This window comes from Arvicanthis niloticus, chromosome 2 (genome assembly GCF_011762505.2).
Source record: "Arvicanthis niloticus isolate mArvNil1 chromosome 2, mArvNil1.pat.X, whole genome shotgun sequence".
Lineage (NCBI taxonomy): Eukaryota > Metazoa > Chordata > Mammalia > Rodentia > Muridae > Arvicanthis > Arvicanthis niloticus.
Window position 1 is genome coordinate 45,578,566 of NC_047659.1, and position 14,671 is coordinate 45,593,236.

At 44.0% G+C, this 14,671-nt stretch overlaps 1 long non-coding RNA gene across 1 annotated transcript; it reads left to right on the top strand.

The window, feature by feature from the left end:
• The first annotated feature begins 573 nt into the window (after nucleotides 1-573).
• LOC143441325 (uncharacterized) lies at nucleotides 574-14,262 on the top strand. Its single transcript, XR_013108628.1, has 4 exons — nucleotides 574-785; nucleotides 4,769-7,019; nucleotides 8,253-8,361; nucleotides 11,034-14,262. It is a non-coding gene; the product is annotated as an uncharacterized LOC143441325 (long non-coding RNA).
• Nucleotides 14,263-14,671: the final 409 nt, after the last annotated feature.

Genomic DNA, 14,671 nt, shown 5'->3' on the forward strand with positions numbered 1-14,671 from the left:
TTTAATGGGGTTAAAGGTTTGAGTGGGGATAGAAGAGTCGGGGAGAGGAGAAGGTAGGGGTTGGATAAGTCAAAACTAAGGATTCGTGAAGAAATGTTATGGAAATCCACTAGTTTGTAAGATAATCAAACCTATGTAATATGTTAATATTTTAAAATTATGTGTAGATACATGTGTTTACATGTGAGTGTGTGGTCATGAGTTTTGGTGCCCATGATGGCCCATCAGACTCCTGGAGCTGGAGTTACAGATACCTGTGAGCTCCCTGATGTGGGTGCTGGGAACCAAACTTACATCCTCTGGAAGAGAAGCCAAATGCTCTCAACTGCTGAGCTTTCTCCAATGCCCCCTCCTCCCTATAGTTTAAAGGGATCTTGAATAGAAGTACCATCCTCGAGTAGACGTGCAGCTCCTAGAGTAGATGTGGGCTTTAAGTCAGGTTATGTTAATAAAAAAATACTAACAACAGCTGAGCCACCCCTGAGTGGCTGAGAGCCTGTTAGTTGCTTCGCCCTTGAGGCTAGGTATCTTAGCAGTCTACAGCTGGTGCTAAAATCCTCAAAGGTGCCCAGAGAGCTGCTGGTCCTCGGTAAACAATGGAGATCTGAAAACGCTGGTTTTGATGTCAATGAAAGAATGGACCCCAGCAGCAGCAGCAGCAGCAGCAGCAGCAGCAGCAGCAGCAGCAGCAGCAGCAGCAGCATAGATAACACCTCAGCAAAAAGGAAAAAACAATTTTCTTCTGCCTTTAAAAATATCTGGGCTGCACCAGCCTGGTCTACAGAGTGAGTTCCAGGACAGCCAGGGCTATACAAAGAAACCCTGTCTCGAAAAAAACCAATATCTATATCTATATCTATATCTATATCTATATCTATATCTATATCTATATCTATATCTATCTATATCTATATCTATATCTATATCTATATCTATATCTATATCTATATCTATATCTATATCTATATCTATATCTATATCTATATCTATATCTGGGCTGCTATGGGGAGCTGCTACCCATGACTGGGTGGATCTTCCTACATCAGTTAAGACACAATTCTTTAATGGAGGATCCCCACTCCAGTTATTCTAATTTGTGCCAAGTTGACATTAAAACCAACCATCCAACTGGGTCTTACTGAAGACTTTGCTCTGCTTTTCTGACAGGAATGAAACACACTGCTTGTCCATTTGAAGCAAAAGCCACTGTGGTTTTGTTGGGACAAGACAGTGCCTGTCGGTATTTCTCTGACTTGTAACTCAAGAGTACTTTCTAGCCAAAACTCATTCTCTGATTATTTGAAAACTCCAAGTCTGCTTTTCCACAGCTCTGATCATGGGCTCAGCCAGAATCTTTTGCCAGATCATGAATAGGCATTTTCTTTGCCTTTTGCCAAATAAACTTTAATGTCGAAAAGGCGGATGACACACGAAAGTGATCAGAGACTGAAGAGGAAGCATAGACACACAGATCAATCAAAGGTGGCGCTCAAACTCTACCATAGGCATGAGGTTTGAAACCTCATCCTTTACTTGAAACCAGTACCCAGGAAATAACGGTGACTTTTCCCTCTCTCTTCCCAACCCCTACCTTCCCTCACCTCCACCCCCACTTCTTTCTTTTACTATTAAATAGGTCTGATGTCATTTTCAGTGGCCTTGTGTCAGTGGGCAAGAGGTTACTGCAGGACCAGGTGCAATCACAGACAGTGTACAAAGAGCTGTAGGACAGGGCATGGGGCTCCTTAACTAGTTGTCTGAGCTCTTATCCAGTGGAGGATGAGCCTGAAGATGACATAAGGACACACCACCAGCTTGCCGCCGCCCCGTATTCCACTTTCCTCTGTGCCTTCATTTCTTTTCTCTTCCCTCTTTTATGCCCTCTCTCTCCAACCATGGACTTTTCATAATGGAATATTAACTGTGTGTGCATTCATTGAGAAAGTTCTAGATGGCCGCCTTCCTTGCTCCCCCCAACACAGAGCACTGTTTTAGCAACAATTGTCTCTCAATGAGGAAACCGTGCATGTGTTTGCTTTCCTTCATTGATATATAAATTCGAATATCTAAAGTGAATATGTGATTCATATATATAAATTATATTAATTTCTAAAAACCATATATTATATATACAGTATGTTATACATATGTTATATGACATATATAATATATTATATGTTTCTTTTTAGAAATGATTCTATTTCCGTTTTTAGAGCCTGGATGGCTTTGTTCAATCCCTTCACCTGTTTGGTTGTGTTTTTTTGTAATTCTTTAAGGGGCTTTTGTGTTTCCTCTTTAAAGGCTTCTGCCTGTTTACCTGTGTTTTCCTGTATTTCTTTAAGGGAGTTATTTATGTCCTTCTTAAAGATCTCTATCATCATCATGAGACATGATTCTAAATTAGAGTCTTGGTTTTCTGGCGTGTTGGGGTATCCAGTGCTCACTGTGGTGGGAGAACTGGTTTCTGATGATGTTAAGTAACCTTGGTTTCTGTTGCTTATGTTTTTGCTCTTGCCTCTCGCCATCTGGTTATCTCTGGTGTTAGCTGGTCTTGCTGTCTCTGACTGTGTCCCTCCTGCAAGCCTGTGTGTCAGTACTCCTGGGAGACCAGCTTTCTCCCAGTGGTATTTGGGTATGGAGTGCTGTGGCACAGTGTCAGCTCCAGGCACAGAGGGAAACCAGAAGGATCCTCTCCTTTTAGAAATGAATATAAAAGTTTGGGTGCCAATCATCTCGCAAGTAAAGGCACAAGTGGGATGTGACAAGGGACAAGCAGGTGCATCGAGCACTGTAATGCCTTAGGGACGGGGACTTGTTACTGTGGTCTCTCAGGCTTAGGGCAGTGGCATAAACACAGTAGGCTTTTCTATGTGTTTCTGGAATGAATAAAGACAAGGTTCTATGGTGAAGGGAAGGCAAGTCTGGAGGAGACAACTGTTCCATTTTCCAAACAATTTCCATTAAAATTCATTCCACTCGATGTTAAGTAAAACGTTAGTGGATTATATCTAAAAAGATATGATTTAGGCAGGATCTAATATGACTCTTAATTTTAAGCTCTAAGAATCTTTTGTTAGAAATAATGTTAAGAGTGAAGTTCCAGAAGTGGTTGTCTCCAGGGACAATAAATAAATCTGACTTTATTATTATTATTATTATTATTATTATTATTATTATTATTATTAAAAGCAAATGTATTCTCTATGGGAATCCTACACACTAGTATTTGGTCATGTGTTAAAGGTACCTGTAACAGCCAGAATAGGGTGTGTGGAAAGTGCCCTTCTCTCCCTGACAAGCCTGCTTCTTTCCAGGAGAAAGGCTAATAGATTTCTCTGGAGCGGGTGGCTGCCTGTGGAGGGAGGGACCCGACCTTACTGTCTTCCAGACTCCACACAATCTTGGTGTTCAGCCAGGCGGAGCAGATGGGCCAGCAGTAAGGCAGCTCCTGGCTCAGAGCACGCCACCCCTGAGGGCAGCTTTCAACCAGCCACCTGTGTCTGGTCTAAAGATGGCACTGGCTAGCCAGCCAGTCAGTAAAAGGCTAAGCGGCTTCTAGCAAAAGAGTCCTGCCAGCTGTTGCTTTGCTGGATAGAGGAGTTTCCTGAAATTCTACATCTGTGGCTGAGCACTCTGGACATTAGTGGTGGAGAAGCCACATCCATATTCTCTCCCCAAATCTCCTATCTAGCTGTCCAGTCTCTATTTTTATCACAGTGATGTCTGTAGAGTATTTTTTCTGAGTGAGTCTTTTCTCCCTCCCCCTCCCCCTCCCCCTCCCCCTCCCCTCCCCCTCCCCCTCCCCTCCCCCTCCCCCTCCCCCTCCCCCTCCCCCTCCCCCTCCCCCTCCCCCTCCCCCTCCCCCTCCCCCTCCCCCTCCCCCTCCCCCCTCCCCCTCCCCCTCCCCCTCCCCCTTCTTCTCCTGTCTTGAAACATGGCTTTTGCTTAAGGAGTAGTGATTTTACTCACTGGGCCAGTAGAGAATTATTTTATGAGGGATTTTTTTTTAAGTGTTGAAATATTTTAAAAGTCTGAGATTTCAACACGGGAACTCCTCAGTTTATGATCAGCATTACCTGAAACATCTCCTGGGGAGTGAGCAGTCTGCCCACTTCTGTACTTCTCCACGCTGCTGTCTAAGCTCCTGATTCGATTCACGGTTGCGGCGCTGTTTGAGAATGCCCTTTCCCTGTGGAGACAGCAAGCTACCTGTCTGATATTGGTGGGTGATGCTGTGTGTTGCTGCTACCATCCCTGTGAGCCTATGGTGCTCACATTAGTCACTTGGGCTCATTTGAGAAACTAGAACCCCAGATACCGAAAGGCGACCCCAGAAACGGCCAGCCTTAAGGATGCTTCTGTGGCCTCACTCTCGTCTCATCTTCTCTACTTCTGACTTGTTCTTCTATTCTTCTCACTCAATATAGACTTGCAAAAAATAGTTAAAGGCCAAGTAAGTGGCATCAGTCTGCTTCCGGTGCAGAAATTACACGCTTATGTTGATGAAGGCCATTTATTCATGAGATGATTGGATGCATCTCACCTCGGCAGTCTGTTAGCTATCCTGGTTGGAGACTAGCAGGAAATTATTTCTTAATGTAATTTTATGCTTAATTTATAGATTTGATGCCTATGCATTTTGTCATTATTTCTGCTAGCTTTAAAAACTCTATTAATGCTTTAATTATGATTTTTGTTTTTTTCTAGCCTAAGGCTGTTTGATGGGTAGACAGAGTTTTATAAATTAAATAAAATAGATGTGGTTCAGTTACAGAGGAGAAGAAAATGAGAGAAGGAAAACTGGGCAATCATGATAATCAGTTCCCTAATTTAAGCATGGAGCTTTGGCCACCAGACTACAACCTTGCTTCTGGAAACAATGGAGCCTTCTCTCTCTGGCCCCCACCTTGGATAACAGAAACTTTTCATCCTCAGGTGAAAAGGGAATAAAATAGTTCAGAAACTTCAAGACACACGGACACTGCTCTTGTCGCCTATCAACCAGTTACATGAACATGGGCAAGTGATTGGCCTTCTCTGGGAGTCCGTTTCTATATCCCTAGGGGTGTCAGTAATGGTATCTACCTATTTCCCCATCTTTCTAGGATCTTCTTAAGAGAGAAATGACAAGATGGCTGCAGAGCTGTTTGCTACACTGTAGGGCTTACAGCAGGGACAGACCCTGTGTTGGCACTTCACATACTGCACACGTGTCATTTGCAATGACCTCTGTAGATCTATTTCTTCTGAGATATGATCTCACCATGTACTCCTAGCTGGTCTGGAACTGTCTACGTATACTAGGCTGGCCTTGAACTTGCAGAGATCAGTTTGCCTCTGCCTCCCTGCCTCCTGAATGGTGGGATTTGAGGTGTGTACAACCATATGCTGCCTGGACCTGTATTTTTTTTTAATTGAAAAAAATTGTTTCATACAATATGTTTCAATAATGCTTTTTTTGTTGTTGTTGTTGTTCCTGGATCCTCTCCACCTCCCTTCCCACTCAATTTTATGACTGCTTTCTATTTAAAACAAATAAAAACAATAAAAAACCCCCAACAAACACAAGACCCTATAGAAACAAACAAAAAGACAAACAAACAAATACTGGAAACCAAACTATGCAAACAAAAGACTAATAAAGAAAAAAAAAGCAAAATGAGATAAAAATGTCTACAAAAATACTATTAAGTTTGTTTTGCATTGTCCAGCTACTCCTGGCAATGTACTGTGAAGTATAGTTAATATACCCAATGAGATTCCATTGGAGAAAACTAATTTTTCTTTGTCAGAGGATGTCAGTGGGAGAGAGCTTCTTCTGGCTTTGCAGTGAGAGGGGACATCCACTTTCCCCTCTCAGCTCTGGGTAGACTTTAAAAGATAGAGTTGACTTTCAAAAAAATTGAACAATTTACAGAAAATATTAGATTTCTGACTACTCTTGAAACAAAACCAAGCACTGTGACAACTTGGCGCATTTCTGTGTGTTGACTATGGGTACCACATTGAGCTGTGGCTGTCTTTGCTTGTGATCACGTGCTGTCCAGTCCCCAAATCTGAGCCCTTCTTGACAGCCTCTTCTGCTACCCACGTCACTTGCATGGCTCCTGCCTCTGAGTTCATGATACTCAGGCAAGGTTTTCGATGAGATGTTAAACTTCTGAAGCAAAGCATGTTGGAGGGCGGGGTTAGGACTAAAGCCCGCATTCTGGCACTTTCCAGCTGAGACCAGTTGGAGTAATCAATTTTCCTCTTTGAGCCTTTTCCTTCATACATAAAATGGAAATATGGTAATTACCTCATAAGGTTTGTAATAGTCTGACGCCAGAATAGACCTTGGCTTATAAGGGAGTAGTAGTGAATGAATTAGAGATGTGCAGTTATTTATAGTCACAGCGGCGATTGGACTCTCAGGCCTCAGTGATTCTTGCAGCTGAAGTTCATGTTCGCTTCCACATTTATAGGCTGCTCGAGTGCATTTGCTGGCCCTGGTTGGGCTCCCGTATTTAGGGGCTGTTCTATGTTCTCCATCCCCTAATGGGTGAATCTGTTCTCACGGCAAAGTCAGAGGAGCAAGAGGGACGTGAAGATGTGCAAGCATGTTTCCAGCATTCCAGTGGCTGCTGCAGGTCACATGCAATGTGGAAGGTTGGAGTGAGGGAACTGCACAGTGGCACAGGAAAGAGCCCTGGGAAGCAGGGAATCTTGTGGTCATATTTCCAAGTGCAGGGTGAGCTACTCTGCTGAGCTGAACAGATGAATCAGTTCCAAGTATGGAATGCCTTAAACACAACAGCACGTCATCTTTGTGCACTTCACAGGGCGAGTCTCTGTGGTGCTTGGTAGTGTGATTCTTTGGTAACTCCATCCTCAGCTGTCGCCTATTGCTGCTGTCTTCAGGGGTGAACATACTTCTTACAGGGCTGGATAGCAAACGTCCCCCCTCTGAGAGCCATATGATTTTCTTGAAGCACTAAGCATCCCCTTTGTAAGGCAGAAACACAGTGGACAACAAACAGGTGAGTGACCAGCATGGCTGTGTGCCCGTAAAATAGCAAGTTGAACTTGTCCCATGGATCCTAATATTCTGACCCCTGTCTAAAGTTACAGGCCTGGTAAGTATCAGGCTAAACTTGTACATTAACACAAAGCCCAGTTTTATCCAGTATTTGCTCAAAGGATAAGAAAAATCTCCAGGTTTTCATCCCTGACCACCACACACACATGCATTAACCTATGGGTGTGCACATGCATGTGTCCATGTGCACACACACACACACACACACATCTCTGTATTTTGCTATCCAGACGACTCACCTGCTTCTCATAGTTTAATATATATATTTTCAAAACATCAGCTCTCCACTTTAAAGTATCAACTTCAGAGACAGTTAAGATACAGTTCAGCTGATAAAAAGACCATAAGTTGTTTAACGGTTCAAACACAAACGTGTGTAGGTAATTGATGTGTGTTTCTGCTCACTGATCTCCCTGACGCAGAGACTCGGGGGGGGGGGGGCAACAGCCTTTCCATCTTTGGCACCTGCAATCCACTCACTCTCTGTGCCTCCCGCCCCATTCTGATGAAGAGAAGAAAACCTGGAGACGGGATCCCTACTTCTGAAGGCTTCAGTCAGGACTGGTGGTGTAAGCACACTTTCCTTCCCAGCATTCCCAGGGGGGAGCACAAACACAGCTGCCCCCTCCCCCCAGTCTGCAGACTCAGCAGTGTTCACACCACGGTGTGGGGTGTGTGGAGAGGGGGAGAAAGAATGGCTTTGGGTAGACAACTGATGTTCTCTAACTCCTCCAGCATGATTCTGGGACCACAAATAAATACCCCCAGACCTAAGACTGTGCCAGCTAGGGAGTGAGTTGCCAAATACTTACAAGGAAAAAGATGGGGGAAAGTCCAGTGCAGACGTGCGGCCAGCCTGCTTCCAGCGGACAGTTATCGAGAAGGGTCATGCTTCCCCAAACTGAAATCTTAATCTTTTCAGTACTAAATGATGATTCGTATCTCCTGAAGACTCTAAATGATGTGCACCTCAGTGCACATGCACTCTGCTGACTCTTCATAGGCCCGGGGAAGCCAATTAAATGGTACCTGTTTCTTTTTAGTCATTACATTTTTGAAATTGTAGTATAACTGTAGTATAATTGTTCCCTCCTTCCTTTTCTCCCCTCCCCTCCCTCCATGCACCCTCTTTTTGCTTTTTCTCAAATTCACGACCTTTCCTCCTTTGATTTAGGTGGTTAGCGTCTTCATCTCATTATCCATTGTAAGTCAGTGGGTGAGAAACAGGACAAAGCAGTATGGAACATGGAGTACAACCTCCCTAAACACTTAGGGTCAGAATGGTTAGTATCAACTCTCTGGACAGTGGGAGAACTTGCCTGCCCCTCCCTTGACTGCCCATAGGTGCGTCTGAAGGGGCCTGACTAAGGTCACCTTTATCACAGGACTTGATGAAGATCTACAGGGCAGCCTGTGGGATGCTGTGTGGTGTGGTGATGATGGTGGTGGTGGTGTATCTCTCTCTCTCTCTCTCTCTCTCTCTCTCTCTCTCTCTCTCTCTCTGTGTGTGTGTGTGTGTGTGTAAGGGAGAGTGGAGCACTTACCTCTCTAGGAGCACTTACCCCTTTGGCTGCACAATGTGCCTCTCTCCTCTGTCATCTTTGTTGTTTCAGTGACTGTGTAGGGTTGCTTGTGTTGAAATCTCAAGACACACTGGCATCTTTACAGTACCAAGGGCCCAGGGATGGAAAGAGAGCCTTAGCATAGGGAGGGGCCAGAAACTAGAGATCATGGCTGCTGTTCTACCTCATATAGAAAAGAACGGGGAGAGGTATAGGGGGGGGGGGCCTGCTTTGATGTACTCACCTGTCTGGGATCTTAGTCCACATTAACCTAGCTCAGCGTGACTTCCAGTGGTCAGCTACACATGGCGCGTTCTATGTCCCCCCACCCCCACCCTCTGTAAGACTGCCTTCAATGTGGTTTTATTGTGTTCAGCTTTCATTTTCTTTTAGTTCCAAAAAAATGTTCTTTCTTAATCTTTGACCCATTCATCAGGCAGTCGTGAGAGAATCTCTGTGAGTCTGTGTATTTACTAGGAATTTGTTTGCTGTCAATTTAGACTTTTATGGCATCCAGTTTGGATGGGATACACGGAGTGATTTCAATTGTTTTGAATTTGTAAAGATTTTTTTTATGACCAGGGATGTGATCTGTTTTTTTTTTTTTTTTTGATCTGTTTAGAATGTATATTTATTGCTGTCTGGGTAGAATATTCTGTAGATGTCTGTTAAGTCCATTTGACGTGTGATATCATTTAATTCTGATGTTGCTCTCTTGATATTCGGGTCAGAGGTGAAAACAAGTGGGATAACAAAATCATACACTGTTAAGGGGCTAGGGTTAATTGGTGCCTTTAAAATCAGGAGTACATTTAGATCTTTTAAAAGATTTATTTATTTTTATTTTGTGTGTTTTGCCTGCATATATTTCTGTGTACCATGTGCATGCAGTGCTTGCAGAAGCCAGAAGAGGGCATTAGATCCCCTGGAACTGGAGTTACAGAGATAGCAGCCATGTGGATGTTGGAAATCAAAGCCAGGTCCTCTGGTTGAGCAGCCAGTGCTCTTAATCACTGAGCCGTCTTCCCTGCCCATGTTGATTCAGGAAAACCAGTTCAGTATATTCTCTATAGAGCTACTAAAAACCCAATACAAATAGCTACAGCCAGAACACAAAGTAAATAAACTTAAGAAACATATTGAAAAAAATGTGTGAAAATCCAAAAGAAGGTAAGATAAGAAGACTAACTCCAGATATTACTAATTAAAATTTTTTTAGATGATCCAATGAATTAACCAGAAAGCTCTAGCCAAGAACAATAATAAACTACACAGAACAAAAGCAAACAATAACAAATGCTACCTGGACCTAATGCAGACCTATCAATGATTACTAAGTGTGGGTGGCCTGAAGGGAGCATACGCTGTCTCTGAGACACCCAGGTCTTGTTATAACATAGATTGAAGATGGAAACAGCATCCTTGTCTTCTACGTTACAGAGTAGATTATTACACAAGCAAATACTCACTTGCCACCCTGGACTCATACATGTCAGGGTTGTCTCAGCTTGGGTTTCTACTTTTGGGACATTGTTTGGGGCTGTGACCAGAAGCTCAGCAGGTAGAACACATGAATTTGCTGGCAGAATTCAGTTCTTTGTGGCTGAAGGATGGAGGCATTGATTTATTTTATTTTTAAATAAATACAATACTTTTATAAATTATTTGAATTTTATATATTCATTTGATATATTTCGGTCAGACCCATTCCCCATTCCTCCTCCTAACGTCTCTCAAATCTACCTCCCATCCCTCCCAATCCCAATCCTGTGTCTTCTTTGCTTTTTATCTCTCACTGAGTCCAATTAGTGCTGCCCATATCTCTATGGGTGTGGTGCCATCCTTGGGAGCATGGATGATCTACCTGGCTAACCAGGGCTCGAACCCTTAAGGAAACTGATTCTCCAGCCGCCAGAAGTCACCAGCTGTCAGTAATTCCTCATCTGGGACTGAGAATTCATATGCCCCTCCCCTCTCCAGAAGCATTAGTTTCTTATGGGCATACATTTGTTATTCTAGATGAAACAGATCAATTTTGCATGCATGTGCGCGCGCACACACACACACACACACACACACACAGTAACCCAAGATTTAACAGAGAATCAGAATGGTTTACAACTGTTAAGCGTAGGGGCTGGAGAGAGTCCCAGCATCCACATGGTAACTCACAACTGTCTGTCACTCTAGTTCTAGGGGTTGCACTGTTCTCTTCTGGACTTCTTAAGTACCAGGAATGCACCATGATTTATAGACATGCATGCAGGGAAACCACAAATGCACATAAAAATAATGATAATAACTGTTGGAAGAAATTAAATCATAACCAAAACCCTTGCAAAGGTATCATGGCACTAAACACGTCAAATATTAAAGAAAGCAATCTTATACAGGATCTTTCAGGAAACAGAAGGGGAGCACTTCCCATTTCATTGTATAAGGCCAGCTTTACTTGGGAACTCAAACTGGATAAAGATAATACAAGAAAGCTGCAGACCAGCCACGGCCGCAGAATGACCAGCAGACTGTCCATCATGTCCAATCTGGCAGTCTGAGAAAAGACTAGCTCACAGCACCACTACTGAGCGGAGAGGAACCTGGGAATGCAGGACTGGTTCAGTGTGTGAAAACCAGTGACTATATTCTGCCCTGTGAGCAGTCTAAAGGAGAGCGCCAGGTCGTCAGTCCCAATTCAGAAGAATCACTTGGAAAAACACAATATTCATTCATGATTAAAACAAAACAGACAGAAAACTAGAAATAAAAGGGAAATTCTTTGATAAAGACATCAACAGCAACCTTGGGTGTGGTAAAACCATCAGACTTCTTATAGTCCAGGCCACTTCATCCTGCATGGTTGCATTTTCATTTTTACCATGTTCAGGCAACAACATCCCAAGACAATGCTGTTCCCCAAACTGCTTGATCATCCCTGACCCAGAGCCCAGCAGTTGTTTTGAGGATAAGTGAGCCAGGGTTCTTGGACCATGTGACCTGCAAAATGTGTCTATGTCAATGACATTGTATGTGAGCCTGTGATAGGAATGTCGTGCAGGTGGAGCGCAGGTTTGCTGAACAGGGATCCAGGCTCTGACAAGGCTCCATGAGCAGAAGCTGACAGTGAACTAGAGCTTGGAAGTCTCTTGGGAAAGAAAGCCAGCCAGCGATCAGCATCTTCCTTGGCAGAGATTCTTGACAGCCAGGAAGCTGGCAGTAGATCCAGGCTGAGAACTAAGACCATCGGCACCGAGCTAGACAACAGTGAGGAATGACTCTGCTAAGGTGGCCTGGGAGGCTTTGTTATTTATTTTTTAATGAAGGGACTCAGAAATAAAAGCTCTCGTTTAATCAGTATTACAGCCTGCCATAAAGAGAAATGTTTCATGAAGGCTATTCTCTTGTGTAGATGGGAATGCTTGAATCTGTGGACAGAGCTTTTGTTTTTTGAGCTTATTTCTGTGAACTTGACTTCCCTGGATTTCTTCTTAATGATCTGGAACTTTCAGTTTCCTGAAGCCTCCTTGACAAGCTCCACCTCCAAACCAGTTCAAAAAGAGAAAACACACAAGTTCAGCAGCAAAGCAAACTGGGAGTGGAGTGTTGGGGTCTCCAGGGCCCACTCAGTTCCCTGTGTGCCGTATCATTGTCCTGCTCTTCCGGGAACTGCTACTTAAACACATCATTGTCAACACTCAAAGGAAGAGTTGGCTAAAGTTAAGCTGAATCACAGTGCTGAAGTGGGCTTCTTATCCCTCACGGTGGCCTGGGCCAAGTGGGAAGAGTTCAGCTAAGGAGAGCTAGTGACAAGGGAAGTCTGAAATAAGCCAGCTCTTTCTGGAAAAAAATCATTGAAGTTTCCGGAACCAGCAAAGGCTTCTAAGTCCTGACTGGAGACTTACAACCGTCAACACAGCATGGTGTTGGGGAGAATTGTTGTTTGGGTGCCCGTCTGGGTTCAGGTACATACATGACACTGGGATGGTAGCTATGGTGGACATTAGTCTCACGAGAGTCTGAGTTCAAGTTCAATGAACCTTGAGAAAGCTTATTCAGTCCGCAACCACACCCACTTTCTAGAAGACGGAACAGATCACATCTGTTTGCATGTGTCCAATATCTGGAACTGTCTGGCTTTTACATGTCACACAAGTGTTTGCTGTCATTACTCAGGTCCTAGGGGAAGCTACTTTCCTCAGCTGGAAGGCCTGAATTTTTCCAGGTGCAGACTGGAGATCCCTAGTATCAAAATAATATCAGGGACTGCTTTAGACAAAATCTCTTTGAGTGGAGTCTGGGTTGATGATGATGATGACGACGACGATGGCGACGACGACGATGACGATTGTCATATTGCCCATACTAGTCTCAGCCTCCTTGGTTCAATCAATCCCCTTGTCTCAGCTCTTCAAAGGCTGGGACAGCTAGTGGGCCGCCGTACCTAGCTCAGATCAGGCCCCGGAAAAGAGCTTTTAACATGGTTTCAAAATAATTTGGATTTGTATTTGTTTAACAAGAGCAGAACCCACCTGTGTAAATAACAGCTGTCACTGGGAGATGGGAGGAACAGAGAAACTGTAAGAGACTACGTTACCCTCTCTGACTGTGGACTCTCTATCTGAGTCAGAGTCTGGGTGGGGAAACTCATTCCTGGATGAACTGTCTTTGTCACACAGGTCCAAGGGCTACTCATGGAATTCTAGGACAAAAGGCTTCTTTCCAACTGTGTGGTCTCAGGAAGGCCCACTGAATGATTGTGACAATAAACATAGAGGTCGGCAAGAACCATGCCATCTTGTGCTCTGGGTGACATTTCTAGCCCACTGCCATTCCCAGGCTAGCGTAACACAGTGATGTGTCTGCATCTCCCCATCCCCATCTTCTTAACTTTAGGCTAAGTGCCCTGTTGTCTCAGCATTCCTCTCCTCCTGGTCCTGCCACTTGGCTCAATGACCTGCACATTAAAGTGGTCCTTTAATGTGAGTTTGTGAAAGGAATGCACAGAAGATCCTCTCCCAGCTGACTCCCTGATGGTGCTTACAACTGCACCTAGACAGGGAACGAAATAAACAGGAACAAAGGCAGTGGAAAAACCCGTCTCCATCACAAAGGCCTTTGCAGTATTAATATGGTGGAAGATACAAATCTTAATTAGCATCCGGAAAAAGTGATGATGTATCAGGGTTCTCAAAATGTCAGCTGGGCGGCTGTACAATCCGCTCACTCCCAGCTGCAAACCAAGGCCCCATGCTACTGAAGCCAATTCTGCTAATTAAAGGTGTAATGACAATCAGCCAGCTCACTGTTAATTGATTCTTAATACTCCAATTACTTGTTTTTATGCCAGTTGTATTCAATCAAAAGGGGTCAGAAAGTCCTCCAATGCTTGCAATTTTAAGATGATTTGGTGTATAAACACGTGCATGCATCGTAACCCAGTCCAAGCAGGGGCACATTCATATAGTGCGCTCATATAGACCCCACTTACTCATTAAAGCTTCTGAAAAATGAAGTCCATGCTTGGTGACAAATAGGTATAAATATTTCATCAGTGAGAGAGAAGTGATATTGCACCTTAGGCTTTGGTGCCCTGATCTGTTTCTTTAGCTTTTGCTGAAAAATGACTCTGGCGTTTTCTAATTTCAATTGGTCACATGACTCACTCTCCAGCATCACGTTTGTCCCTTGTCTTTGGCAAGATGTGAGTGAGTGTCTGTGTGTTTTCTATTTATCTACAGGCTGGCTTCTGCTTCCGCTGCAAACGTGAAAGCCGCTGTCAGCCCTTACCGGCAAGGCCGATGGGCTCTTTATAACTTCCGGGCCTTTTGGAATCCTGAATTCTGCTTACAGCTCTTTGAAATTTTGCCTTCTTTGCCTGGGAGCCCTGCTAGATGCTTTGCTAGGAGTGTCTTCTAGAAGCTGATTGACATGCCCACTGAACAGGCAGGAAGAGAAGCAAGCATGGGTGCCTCGTGGGCAGAAGGAAGCAAGGGGATCCCGGTGGTGGTGAAGGACATTAGCCAACCTTCAGGAA